This window comes from Tympanuchus pallidicinctus, unplaced genomic scaffold (assembly GCF_026119805.1).
Source record: "Tympanuchus pallidicinctus isolate F22 unplaced genomic scaffold, pur_lepc_1.0 scaffold31, whole genome shotgun sequence".
NCBI classification, from domain to species: domain Eukaryota; kingdom Metazoa; phylum Chordata; class Aves; order Galliformes; family Phasianidae; genus Tympanuchus; species Tympanuchus pallidicinctus.
Window position 1 is genome coordinate 4,083,316 of NW_026294749.1, and position 13,581 is coordinate 4,096,896.

Sequence of the window (13,581 nt, forward strand, 5' to 3'; positions counted from 1 at the left end):
ATACAGGTCCAAGCACAATTTAGTGGTACAAAGGACCTTTGGTATTTTATATTCTACAATGTGTTTGACTTTTAAATATGTGCAATAATAATGTATCCCTGGCAGATGAAAGTTTAGACATCTCTGTGTCATCATTTTTCAAGCTGAGTAGGTCATTTGTGTTTGAGAGTTTTCAGATGCACAGAATAGTTATAAAAAATAGATACCTAGGTTAACTTTCAAACAGATTTGAAATGGTCTGTTCCATGTGTTGTGCATATTTACATTCTTCAGTAACATCACTGGAAGACAAAACTGGAATCATCACCATTATTTCATATCATTACAAAAACTCTTTTTAAAGAATTCAAAATTAACTGGAAGAGACTGAGAATATTAAGAACTAAAACGAACAGGATAATGACTTTAATTATTTATCTTACAAAATGCATCTGTAAAAGCAGCAAGGTTTCTGATTATGAATACTTTTATGCTATTTTTTAAAGTTACAAACAGGAACACAGCTGGAATAATATGCCAGCATGACACTTCAAAAAGATTAGAAGAAACAGTGTTAGGAAGCAATAGATTACTGTCTTTCTGATCCCTATAAAGGTGAGATTTATCTCAATAATATTAATCATATAAAAACTAGGCTCTATCTAAGTGAGTTGTCAAGGCTCCCTCTATAGTCAACAGAGAGAGTCTGGCATTTCCCAGGAATGATTAATCAAGATGTAGAATAAATGTCTGAGGGCATCATCTGAGTTCTTGTTGAAGTTCCTAGGTCTGTTCCTAGATAGTAAGGGAGAACTGTATGACTGAACTTGTGCTAGGGTACCCACTTTAGCAGGGAGGTTGGACTTGGTCTCCAGAGGTTTCTTCCAACTGCTGTGATTCTGTAATTCTGTGCGACTAGCTCAGAGTTAATAACTAACTTCTAGATCACTAAGTTGACATGAATTGAAGGCAGATCAAATTTTATCTTACTCATATAGTCATATAGTAATTGTGACTTGTAATGGCTGCCAGACCTTGGCCAAGGATAAATATGAGGAAAGCATTTTGGTAGTGATTCAGAGATCAAATTGCGTTGGTCTTCTGGATGTTAGGGAAATCTTCACATGCATATCCATTCACTGTGCTTATTGTTGGAAACATAAATAAAATGTAATAGAGCTACTCAAGTGTTTGAAATTAATTTGGAAAGATGGAAAATGGAGAGTGTAATAATTTCTTTTCAGGAATCTCGAGTTGTATTTTCAGAAGGGAAAATCTTTGGTAGTTTCAGAAATATTTTCTGCTATCTTTAGTTAAAGATGCCCTATCTAAAATATTAAGGAATGATAAAAGAATAATTTGTGATCTTTTTAGTCTATTTTTAATAAATAACTTTCCCTTAGCTTGTTAGTGAGAGCTTTTTCAAAGAAGTCTTACTGTATAGGCATGCCAGTTTAGCTGCAACGTGGTATTAAAATGTATTAAATGTCTGATAAGAAAGGTTCCTTGGAACACACTTGTCTTTGATCCAGTGCACTGCTACAACACTGATCTAATATCAGAACAGGGAAATGGAATAACTATTTGCAGCCCTGATGTGGGCTATCTGTGACTTTGCACAGTCACAGTTCTGCTAAGTCAGAGAAAATGACTAAGCTGGGCTGGATGGGGGAGAAGTAGGAGGAGGCTCCTACTCACAAATCACCGCCTCCTCTGGGAAGAGAAAAGGCTGAGAATAGAATTCAAATTCTACAATGAATCTAGCCCTCAGGAAAATTTTATTCAACCTAATTAAAGATTGAAATAGTACAAACACATTTTATCTACCAGCACTACTGAAATGGCACGCTCATGACCCATTAGCTTTTTTTTACATCTGTATTTTAGTTCATTTCTATAATTATTTGTGATGTCAGTGCTTGAGATTTTATAACAGGTATTAGGAATCAACATGTTCCAGTGGATGGATCAGAATTCACAAAGAATTATGTGTAGGATAATTACATACTTGGTAACTGAAAAATTATTTGCTTCAACAATGAGCTTTGCTGCTGACTACAGGGTTGAGGAAGGAAAGTTATTCCACTTGCTCAAAATCTCCTTGATGTTAATGGAGCTTCATATGTTACCAAGAATTGATCTACCTCGTGAGCTTGCAAAATCAGAGCTTTAAAGCAGTCATTGTTAAAGCTCAGTGACCTCAAGAAGGCTGCTTAGCAGGAAGATCTTAGAAAAAAGCTCAGTTTAATCAATGAAGTCTGCTGACTGCCAGGATCTCACTCTACTTCTCACCTCTTCTCCTGTAGTCAGTAGAACAGTGACCACTACCAAGAATAACCTCCTGATTAATTTGTAAATTCATTTCTAACCAGACAGATTAAGAACTCCAAAATAGGTAGGCATCCAAGAAGTCCCAGAGAATATCCCAGAGGATATTCTAAGGGACAAGGAGCACAGTCTCTTAGCTGTAATTTGAAGATAGAGGCATTTCACTACTTCAGCAATGGAAGTCCGTTGCAGGAAGATGTGATAAACTCCTCTTTGCAAAGGTGTTTCTGCTAGCCACGGTTGTTCTCAATGCATGAGATAGCATTATTGGAACAGGCTGAGCAACTGAAGGAAGCCAAGGCTCAGCATCCACCTGAAGATGGGTAGTTTTCTTCATAACTGCAAGATGTATGCTATAAAAAGAACATTTGAATAAAATAGTGCTACACTTACAGACCTGAGTTTGTATCTGATTGTTGTAAATAGCATAGACTACCAGGAGTGTGAGGGATCATGTTAGTGAGGACCATCCTACAGACTACCAGACAACAGGTAGCGAGTTTCTCCCTATCCCTATTCGTGTCACATCATGTTATCAAGCATATCTGTGGAATGTGCTTGCAGTTGGACAGATGGGACTAAAGATATTCTTTGGCTCTTTGCTTCTAGAATAAGTGGTTATGTTATCGAGATAATGCTACAGTTTTGTGCTCCACAACAGGAGAGCTGAGGTCCCATTGTGGGTAGGACTTTGCACCTCAGCGAGTGGTTGAAATGGCATGAGATTCAAATGTTGCTCTTTTTCAAAAACACCTGAAATGCTAACTTCACAAATTACATATGTACCTATTGTAATTGTCTCTAACAAGCGTATACAACAAATCTGAATTGTAGTAATTACCTGTATCTGTTACACTCTCTGTTGTAGCACTATAATTATAACTTTCTAGGGATCCAGCTGATGTTTAGGTTTTAAAAAACTGAGAATCTTTAAACAAGAAACTTTAAAAACATGATTCCTCTAAAAAATAAATAAAAAAAAAGTTATGTGATATCAAAATGACATAGTTATTTTGATGTTTTTTGTACATCTCAGCCCAAATTTTAATGCTGAGACTCTTTAGAATAATCATGTTTCAAATCTGCCGGCAAAGACTTCAGATTTAATAGAAAAAGCAGCGGGGATTCAAGTCCAGGTGATGACTCAAATAAAATTATTTGTAAATGCACAACAGGAGTGGAGTCCAGTTACAAGCCAAAGTGTTCGCAGACAGTCTTCTACCAGAATAAATGTGGTTCACAGTAACATACTGACGTCGTAAAACCCAAATAGCACTTGGATAGTGTGAATTTGAGTCTGGCCGTTTTGAAGAATCTTTTATGTGTGTTGTTTGCATTCTACAGGAGCTCTTCAAGGGACATTTGTCCTGAGAGCACTTTCAGAATTAAGACCCAGTATTTCCAAATTCTTTACAGTCAGTGTGCATGCCCACATTATTCTAAAAAATTATATGCCCAGGGAAGGGAAGAATTAAAATTGCAAGCTTAAGATAATTTGCTTCAGTTGCCTTTCTGCTCAAAGAAAATTATTTTTATAATGAAAATGCTTGGCTCATATACCTAAATACAATGTTTTGAAAACAGTATGAAGTAGTAGCGACTGCAGCAGAATTAGCTGTAAAAACTTCAAGATTCAAGTCATTTCATAGAATGACAAAAATGAATGAAATTATATTTCATTTAAAAATAATAGTGTTTAAAAGCCATTAAACTTGGAGGTATCAAAAAATACAGAATTGAAGTTAATGCTAGGGAAATACTGACAGCAAAGTAGTGATTGTTTTCCTCCTTTGCGTATATTTACATGTAGAGAAATATAATACATACGACAAAAAGACCAATAGTTTGAGGCGGATTTGTGTTTAGATTTTCCTATAACTCTAGGCAAGATTGTGCCAGAATACTTTGGAGGGTAATTGACAAAAAGGAGCTGTGAAACAGAAGAACGTTAGTACAGATGGAGGCTTTGTGGTATTTAGCTAGCAACTGTCTCCAAGTTTTTCCAAAAAATGACATTTGGCCTAATAATTTCTGGGTGAATTTTTGAAGGAAGAGTAAAGACTTTGCCAAATTTTAAGCTTTTGCTCAAGATTACTGGAGTACTAGAGCTACTTAATTAGTTAGATTCTAACATAGAGGGAAATAAATGAAAAATGTTTTATATTTTGTTTCAAAAGAAACTTTACCTGGAATCACATTTCGAAACCAGAACTTTCGTAAAAAGAAAATGCTAAGTTCAGATTTCAATATAGAAGTGTTTTAAGTTCTTTGAATTAACAGGCAAGTGCAAACAAACTTATAATTGAGCATGTCAAACAAAAACTGAGGCTACCTATAGAAAAAAATGACTTTTTAAAATTTAATTTGTATGACTTGAGGTGTGGGTGAAGCTATATAGGAGCGAGTTCTTTCATGAGCAAGGGAAGTGCTAAGAAAGCTGGCTTCTCTGTTGGTTTCAGTCCCTGAAAGCCCATACCCCAAGCCAATAGCATGACTTCTCCACAGAGGTAATATGATTGCATTTGCCACCTTGCTGCTGACTTCCACTACATTTTAGGGAACAGTGTGAACTCCTTTAAATCCTTCCTTTTAAATTTATTTGAAATTATTTAACAAGTTTACAGGTCATTAGAGAGACTCTAATAGAAGATATCACATAAGGTATCATTTATCAGGCTACCAAAAATCAGCACTCTTTCATTTCCCAAGGAAATAATTTCCTTTTAAGAGTGGATGTTATGTTAGGTGTCTATACAACTGATGGGAACATAAACAGTTGGTGTAAAAGTTAATTTTCTCCCATGTAGACAAACTGTTAAGATTCAGTCAGGTGATCTCATGTCAAGAAGATCTGATAAAGTCATAAATTCAGATGGTTTCATAAGAAACCATCTCAGGTAAAATGCAGTAGCTGAGAGTCTGTGTATTCTGTGTACTCTCAGATGTGAAAATGTAAATAAAATAAATTACGCTTTAAGTCTTTTAAAATAAAAATAAAATTGTTGTGACAGTTACACAGTATTTCCAGATTAAAAGCACCATTTATTAATGACTAATGGTGTCTCTCCCTCTCACCACTATTGTGACAAATTTAGATGAATATGAACCAGCTTATTTTAAAAGTTCATTGGAAAAAAAAAAACACAACCATATAAAAAACCATATAAAACATATAAAGTATTTCTTTCTCAGTTTTGCTCAGAGGGACCTAACAAGATAGATTGCCAGTTGTTTAGTGGTGCTGTCTTTTGAATACATTTATTTTAAATTGTTGTGATCCTGCTTAAAGTACTGAATCATTTTGTTCAGAAGCTCCTGTGTATTTAATGATGTGGATGAAAGACTTAAAATTTGGCAGCAGAATAGGCTCTCTGTCAAGGACGAGCCTTTTGTAATCTCCCTGATGAACTACCAGCATGATAAGTGAAACCAATTCTTCGCACATGTTCAGAAATGCCTGGTCACAGTTTGGCACCTGTGATCTCTTTAGAGTCTTTCCTCACCAAGATGTTGAGCTGGACTTGCTGCTGCCACTCCAGATTGCTGTAGGAGCAGGCACTGGAGTTGAACACAGGAAGACCCTTCTTCATGGTCTCAGTGTTCTTCTATTGCCACGTCAGTACTGGGGAAATAATCTGTACGAAATGTAGAAAGAAGAGGAAAATATCTGAAATGCAAACTGTTATCAAAAGCTTGGACTTGGGGAATTTAGGTAGATCTTGGAAACTGGGAAACCTGTTACTGGCAAACTTAGAAAAAGAAATCAGCTTCAGGAAAGGAAGATTTGGGGCTAAGATAGATAGGGAATGGGAAATCTGAAACAGAAAGTTGAAGGAGACCCTGAGATGAACTACATGAAAAAACTGAGACAAGAGTTCTGGTTTGGAGCATGAAAAACTGGGAGATGGCAAGGAAACAGACAAACAGCTGATGGCAATTGATAGTGGGACTGGGAGAAGAGATTAATTATGCTTGTCTTTGAAGAGAATTAAACAGAACAGGGAGCAGGGAACAAGGGCAGCCACGGAATGGCAAAGCATACTCACCAGGGTTGTGAGCCACTGCTAAAAACTGATTATAACAGGAGCGGAGGAGTGGGGAGGCTGGAACTGTGAGAAGAATCTTGAAACTGAAGACATATATTAATTTGCAAGAAGTTAATGACAGAGAGACTATCTTAGGACTAAAAAGAAAAAAGACTGGCAAGACAAATTTGAGGGGATGGGGATCCAGTTGTGGTGAACAGAGGAAAATTCTCTAACTCAGAACACACTCTGATAGTGATTGGACCTGAACCCAAATTTCTTGACTGTTAACATTCTTCTGCTGTCAGCAAGTACTTGTGAAAACCAGTAGTGGGCAGACATCTAAAGATGTGCTTTTATATTTGGCTTAAGTGGACTTTAAGAGCACACTGCCCCTGCAAAGGATGAAGGTATTCCCTCCTGCCTCTGGATGTCCTTTGCTTGCTTCAGCACTGAGGATTATGGACCCACAGGAAGAGGTGATGCTGGCCATAGATCCAAGTATGCAAGAAGCAGTTTTCAGTAAGATGAGCAAGCTGGTCTGAAGTATGGTGTTGCTACATGGTTACATGCCAAGGAAAGTTAAAAGGGTGCAAGTTGCAGCAGAGACAGATGGGAATGCAGGGAATGCCAGTGGTCCCAAATTTTTTTTGACTGTATGGTGTTAGATCTGCTTACACCAATCCTGAATTTATGCCCTCTTTACTCTCTGCTTGTCAGCCATATGGAGGTGGATATCTTACTACTACTAACTGCTACTCAGTGTCAGCAATCTCCTTTCTCTAAAAAATACATCTCTGCTAATGACTGATAGTAGTGCAATCCAAATGATGCTACATGTCTTGGACTTTTGTTTGCTTGTTTATTTCTCTAGAAAACTGCAAATGAAAAGATCTGTATTAAACAAGAATTCTGAGATGAAGGGAAGTTACTACTAAAGTTGCCTTTTAGAAAAAAGAAGAAAAGCAAAACCAACCAAAAATATGTTATTCGATGACTGAAGTCAGTATCATAATGCCCATAAAAGTGTCCAATTAAGGCAACATAGAGTTCCTGACTTTGGAAAATTTCACAATTTTTTAAAATATCCTCTATACATGTGTAGTAATACATGTGGTATTTTGAGTATCAGTTTAGGTAGAGTCAAGAATCTCAGAAGAGAGAAAGAGGACAAGTAAAAGTACAATTTCTGAAATACAGTAAAATGAAAGGCAGTTACATCATACAGTTTTACTGCAATAAAACTGAACACAGCAAGTATTCTTGAATAATCTCTCCAGGTTGCTTTTTGGCACCTGCAAAGCTAAAAGAACTCATTGTATTGCATTAATTATCATGTCTCCATACATTACTAATAATGCCACAGTACTTCTTTTTTTTTTCCACCACTTAGAAGGCAAAAGGGAAAAGTCAGTACTAATCAACTTATTTAAAATATATATTTTTTACCTGAAATTCCATGTATGGAGTTCAAGAAGCTGTGCTTAGAATTTGTTTGAGTTGTATAAATGTTAATGTATTTTTTTAATAGTTGACAAAAGAAAATGCCAAAGAATTGCAATAATAATAATAATAATAATAACTCTATTTTTGTAGGAAGTGGACTTTGGTTTGGTAATTAAAAACAAATTAAGCAAACTCAGGGAAGAAACACTTCATTTGTACAGGCCATCTACTTGAAGATTTTGTATATGCGTCTAATTAATTTGACTGAAGCTACATTTATAGAATTGACCTGAGAATTATCACATTGGTAGCATTGATAGAAAAGATCCAGTTTCTCAAAGAGGCTTGATAGGTGATGGTAACTCAGCCTGCCTCATGTCAGAAGACTGGACCAGCTAGCAGCACAAATAAGATGGTTCCAACATATTTGCTACCCTTGATATCACCAAAGCCATGCAGACTGATCAGTAGGAGGATTCCAGTTTGAACCTGCAACAGTATGATGGGATGATTGTGAGCTGTTTGTATAGTTTATTTTTTCCACTTTGCTGTGTTCATATCCTCAAAGAATTTTGCAGATTGTAAGAAATCATTGTTATGGATAGCTATGGTTTAGTTTCAGTTTTCAGAGCCAAAAATCAACTAGATGAAATGTAGGTAGGAGATTCTAGATCTTGGTGACATTTCATTCTTGACATAGAATGATGAGGTTGATTCAAACTTTGTTGCTAGCACTGGCTTCCAGCAGAAGAGTCACCTTTCGAGTTAGATTATCACTTAGCATCTCTTTCCATGAGAGCATTGTGCTGGTGTGCTAATTGAGGAAGATTCTCATTTTGTTGTGGTTTTGAAACCAATACAATATGTGAATATATATGTTTATATAGTCAATATGGCCTATGTAATTTATGATATTAGCTTCATATGTTTATTTTGTGACAGAGGATCACTGAAACTGAATGTGTATTGCTTGAAAGAACATCCTCTAAATTGTTATTACAGAATCCTACAACAAAAGCAGTCAAATCAATTTTGTGGAAGTTGTGAAGTGCTTTAGCCAGAGTCAGACTTACTGTGGATAAGGAGGAGAGTCATAGAATTGCACATACATAGAATGGCTTGGGTTGAAAGGGATTTAAAGACAGTCCAGTTCCAACCCCTTGTTGTGGGCAGGGTTTCCACTCACCAGATCAGACTGCCCAAGATCGCATCCAGCCTATCCTTGAACCCTCACAAATGGGTCATCCACTTCTCTCAGCAGTCTGTTCCAGTGTCTCACCACACTCTGAGTAAGAATTTTTATCCTAATGCCTAACCTAAATCTCCCATTTTCAGTTTAGAACCATTTCCTTTTGTCCTGTCACTAACAGATCATGCAAAAAGTCTATCGTCTGTTGTTTGTAAGTTCTTTTTAAGTACTGGAAGGCTGCAATGAGGTCTTCTCAGACCTTTGTCTTCTCCAGTCTAAACAGGACCAGCTCCCTCAGCTTTTCTTCAGAGGATAAGTGGTCCTGATCATCTTTATGGCCTTCTCTGGATGCAAGTACTTGACAGCAGTGTGCACAGAATGTCAGCCTTACTTGAGGCCCACTGAAAATATAGTGGAACTATCTGTGAATGTCATTTAATTTTAGAAGATTGGTTCTTTCAGTACTGGTTGCTCCAAGAGTGTGGGATTCCACTTAATTAGAAGAAAAAAAAATTTACTTTGACACATTTGAAAGGTTGAGTTCCAATCTAGGAGTACATTCTGTGGGCATTGCTGCTTCACTGAATGGGTTAGCAGAGTCTCCAGGGAAAATATCAGAAAAAATGAACAGACATTTTTGCCAAGTGTCATTATTTTCTGTGAAGGCATTATCTTGTGAAATAGTTTGACTGTGTCACCAAACATGTTGTGCACACCTGCGCTTGTAAAATATGTCTAAAGAGAAAGGAAAGATCAACAGTATATCGCCAAAGAGCAAATTTGACATTATTCACACTCTGAGAAACAAAAAATACCAAGGCTCTTTGGAATATATATGTTTAGTACCTTGGTAGTGTGAATGATAGAACCCCATAGCAAGAGTATAAAAAAGACAGGTGAGAGGAGTCTTAGCTACAAATTATCTATACCAAAATGGACTTGAAAGGGATTTTTCAACATTGAATTCTTCAGCTAGGTTTGTGAAAAGAGTAGTAGATTTCTCCTCTAAACTACTTGAACTTAGGAAACTAAATTAAGACATGCTTTCTGAGTGAAAACATCTACTGTAGTGGTAGAATGGGTTTACATGGCATTGTTAGTGAACCTTAAAGAGTAACAGTGTCTGTGGGATTTTATAGGCTTTACTCCTTAGATCAAACCAATAGTCACTTCCTGTTTAAGATGCTGCAGTCTAAAGTGAACAGAAAGTAAAGTGAAAAGAAAGTATCTGGGCAGGAAAAAAAATAAGTTTTGTTCAGTGTAGAATCCAAAAATTGGAATTTCACTTACAAGTGAAAAGATTAAGTGAATTTCATGCCATTTAAGTAAGAATAACAGCCAGCAGCAAAAGCCAGGAAACAAGAAATAGCTCCTTAAGGAACATGTAAGGCCCTCAAAATTTAGGAAAATTCTATTCACAGTGAGATTTGACTGGGACTGTTAGTTGAAATGGAAGTCAAAGCTGACCAATTTTAAGTCTTTTTAAAATCTGTGACTACTACTGTCAACAGACAAAGAAGCAATACCCAAAAAACTGTAAGGATCCATTTGTTTGATCCTATAGCATGCAGGAGAAAAGAGATAACAGCAAACAAACTCTGAATCTAGATTACAGGATTTGTTTCACAAATGGCAGGGTCTCAGAGCTAGAACCAAGGAAGACACAATCAGAAGGAAAATTTTAAATGAGCACCCCAAGAAATAACAGGAATTATCATGAAGCTGACTGACTGACCTGTCAGATTTTGCATGAATCACTTGATTACCATTAACAATAAGCCAAGTATTTTAATCTCCTACCAACATTTCCCTTGCTGGACACTTAACAATGAGAACTAGAAATTCCATCGATTATCAGGATTGTTATCTTCTTCTTCAGGAATGGGGTTTATTTTTCTGAAATAATATACACGTGGAGACTCTTTAATTTTTGTTTTCATTTCCCAAAAGCATTTATAATTGTCTAACAAGACTTAAATAGAAATTGGATTTCTTCAGGAAGCCTGAATCAGCAGAGCATTAGTTTACATGTTGAAACTATTTATAGTGGAGGGGAAAATCTGCACATGTGCATAGATGTCTTGCTTTAAAGTTTATGTTCCACTGAAAAGAAAAAATATTTTCTCTAAAATACTAAAATGTCAAACAAAATTCTTACATTAGGCAGCTCTTCAAAACCCAAGGATCCTAACACTCATCTAAATGCAAACACTCTTGAATATTTTTCTTTGTATCAGGAATAGCGTAGAGAATGGATATTAATCTTCACCTTCATAAATTTCCTTCATCCCCTGAGATTCCAAATCAGCTGACATGTTTGAAAATTCTCCTTACTAGTTGCACAGAAAATAAACCTACTTAACACTGATGTGCCTTATTGACTGCTACATTTTCATCATAAAGCATGTAATTGTCTTTTATGTTACTGAAAAAAGAACCACAATGAAAGCTAGCAAAGACTTCTCTGGAACAGAATAAATAATAAGGTGGAAAGAGAACTTTGAAAAAAATTTATGTTTATCTTCACTAACTATTGCATTATTTCATCTCTGCTGAGGACATATTTACAGCTGTTCTCCTCTTCAGCTTTCTGTAAGTAAGCTAGTATTATATTTCCTGATGTCACATCTTCATGATAACACCAAGCACATATTTTAACAGACCTTAGAATGTCAGATAAATATGAAATTATTGTAGCAAATTCTGTTTCATTCATGTGCCTCTGTTTATTTTATTTTTGCCAGATATTGTTTTCTTCTTACATAATGTAATAGGAATGTGGCTGTAACAAATGTGGGTGTGCCTTTGAATATTTTTTCAATCTGTATTTGGATCTGTCCTTAATATAATATATCTGAACTGTATGAAAGGTACTGAACATAATTGACCTTCGGGTTGTGAAGTACATCTTCACTTTCCATTTCTGCTAGGTAACAGAAGCATACATCTGAACACCCAAGTTGACCTTCTGTGGATGAGGATTCCCTTAACTTTAATTGATATCCCCATTTAAACTCACCATGTAAGTCGGGTTATTTGACTTGAAATACTCTTGTATTGTACTCTTTTTGTTGTTTTGTATTGTACTCTTGTATCTTGTTGATTGTGTCAGTTATTAGAGGTTGCCTGTCTGGGGTGGTGGAGAGTTGTAAGAAGCCATTTGGTGACTATCAACATCACTATGTTATTCCTGTCTATCCCTATGTATTGGATTGATTCCATCTGGACCTTAACCAAAACTAAACAAAATATGCGCTTAAGCTCTTCGGTGTTCCTAAAATCCCCTTTTTTTCTCATGCTTTATTTCCACCACTAAATAAACATTCCTTCTTTTATGGGAGCTGCTCATCAATATTAAAAGAAAAACAGGTGCCTGAAACAGTCAGATCTACAGGATGATAGGCATTAGTACATACATGATAACACTTGCCTCCTAACAAAAAATAAAAGAAGAGCAAGATTGCACACAAACACAAGCCTACAATCAGACAAGTCAAGAGCCAGAGGTGATGTCAGTCTTGTAACACTGAAAACAAAATGTCAGGAATCTGGTAAAAGATAATGGTGATTCCACTGTCTGCTCTGAAACTTACACTCTGCAAAAAAACTTAAATAAAACCCTTTCGAGTTTATTTCCTCTTCAATACAGTACATTCTTTGTCCAAGAGTAAAGTAGTAAAATTATATTTGCTGACATTTAGAAGCTTCTATATAAAACTTTGATCCTTTGAAGTCAATGAGATTTTTGTCACCTGACTTATGGAATATAAAATGTAAAAAAATAAATCTGTTTCCTCATAGTACATGAAACTTACCAACAATTTCCTTCAGTACATTCCAAGTATACTCAAGAACTAACAAGTAAATAGGATTTGGAGTAGACCCTGGGCCCTCAGGTTCTCCTGTTTCATGCAGAAGCAGGAAAATTTATTCTGTGACACCATCTCCAGTTTTCTTGATGTGTTCCACATGACAAATTCTCTGCATACAGACTGGAAGATGAACAGTCACTGTTCTCCAGCCTGGACTTATAAACTTTCAACAGAGATACAGCGGACTTGTGATACTTTCTGTGGTATATTTTTGATGGTTGACAAGTCTTTTTCCTTGCAATTCTGCAAAGCTGTTAATAAGATCTCTTTTCCCTTGGGAACTGGCAGTGTTCCAGCCTTTGTAGTTGTAGAAAATCCATATACAAAATAATGCTTGGTAGTTCTGAGTTTTTTTACAGGTATTACTCTTAAGCCTCTGTCTCGTGTGAACTTTGAACTAGCTCACTCAGGTTAGTTAAAGCGGCCTTTATAGGTACAAATGGTATAAACAACAATTGCAGTACTGTTTTTTCACATTTTCAAAAATATGCTTCTTCCCTGGGGTATGTATTACATCGAAAGCATATAACACTGTGATGTCACATATAAAGATGGTATCTCCTACACTCCCAAGGGATGACCTGTGTAACTAATCATAACCATGCGATTTGTAAGCAGCAGAATCATCCCCTATTTACTTTATGAAAATCTTTATGCTGTGCAGTGTTTATGCATGCCTGTGCTGATCTCAGATTGTCTTTGGGGAGTGCATTACATGCTATGTTATACTGTTTTTATTATA

General features: G+C 36.1%; 1 long non-coding RNA gene across 1 annotated transcript in view; it reads left to right on the plus strand.

The window, feature by feature from the left end:
• The window catches only part of LOC128087736 (uncharacterized), a 170,066-nt gene extending 158,051 nt beyond the window's left edge, over positions 1–12,015 (plus strand). The window contains exon 5 of the long non-coding RNA XR_008209969.1: positions 11,898–12,015. This is a non-coding gene — a long non-coding RNA (uncharacterized LOC128087736). The remainder of the gene's footprint in view (positions 1–11,897) is intronic.
• Positions 12,016–13,581: the final 1,566 nt, after the last annotated feature.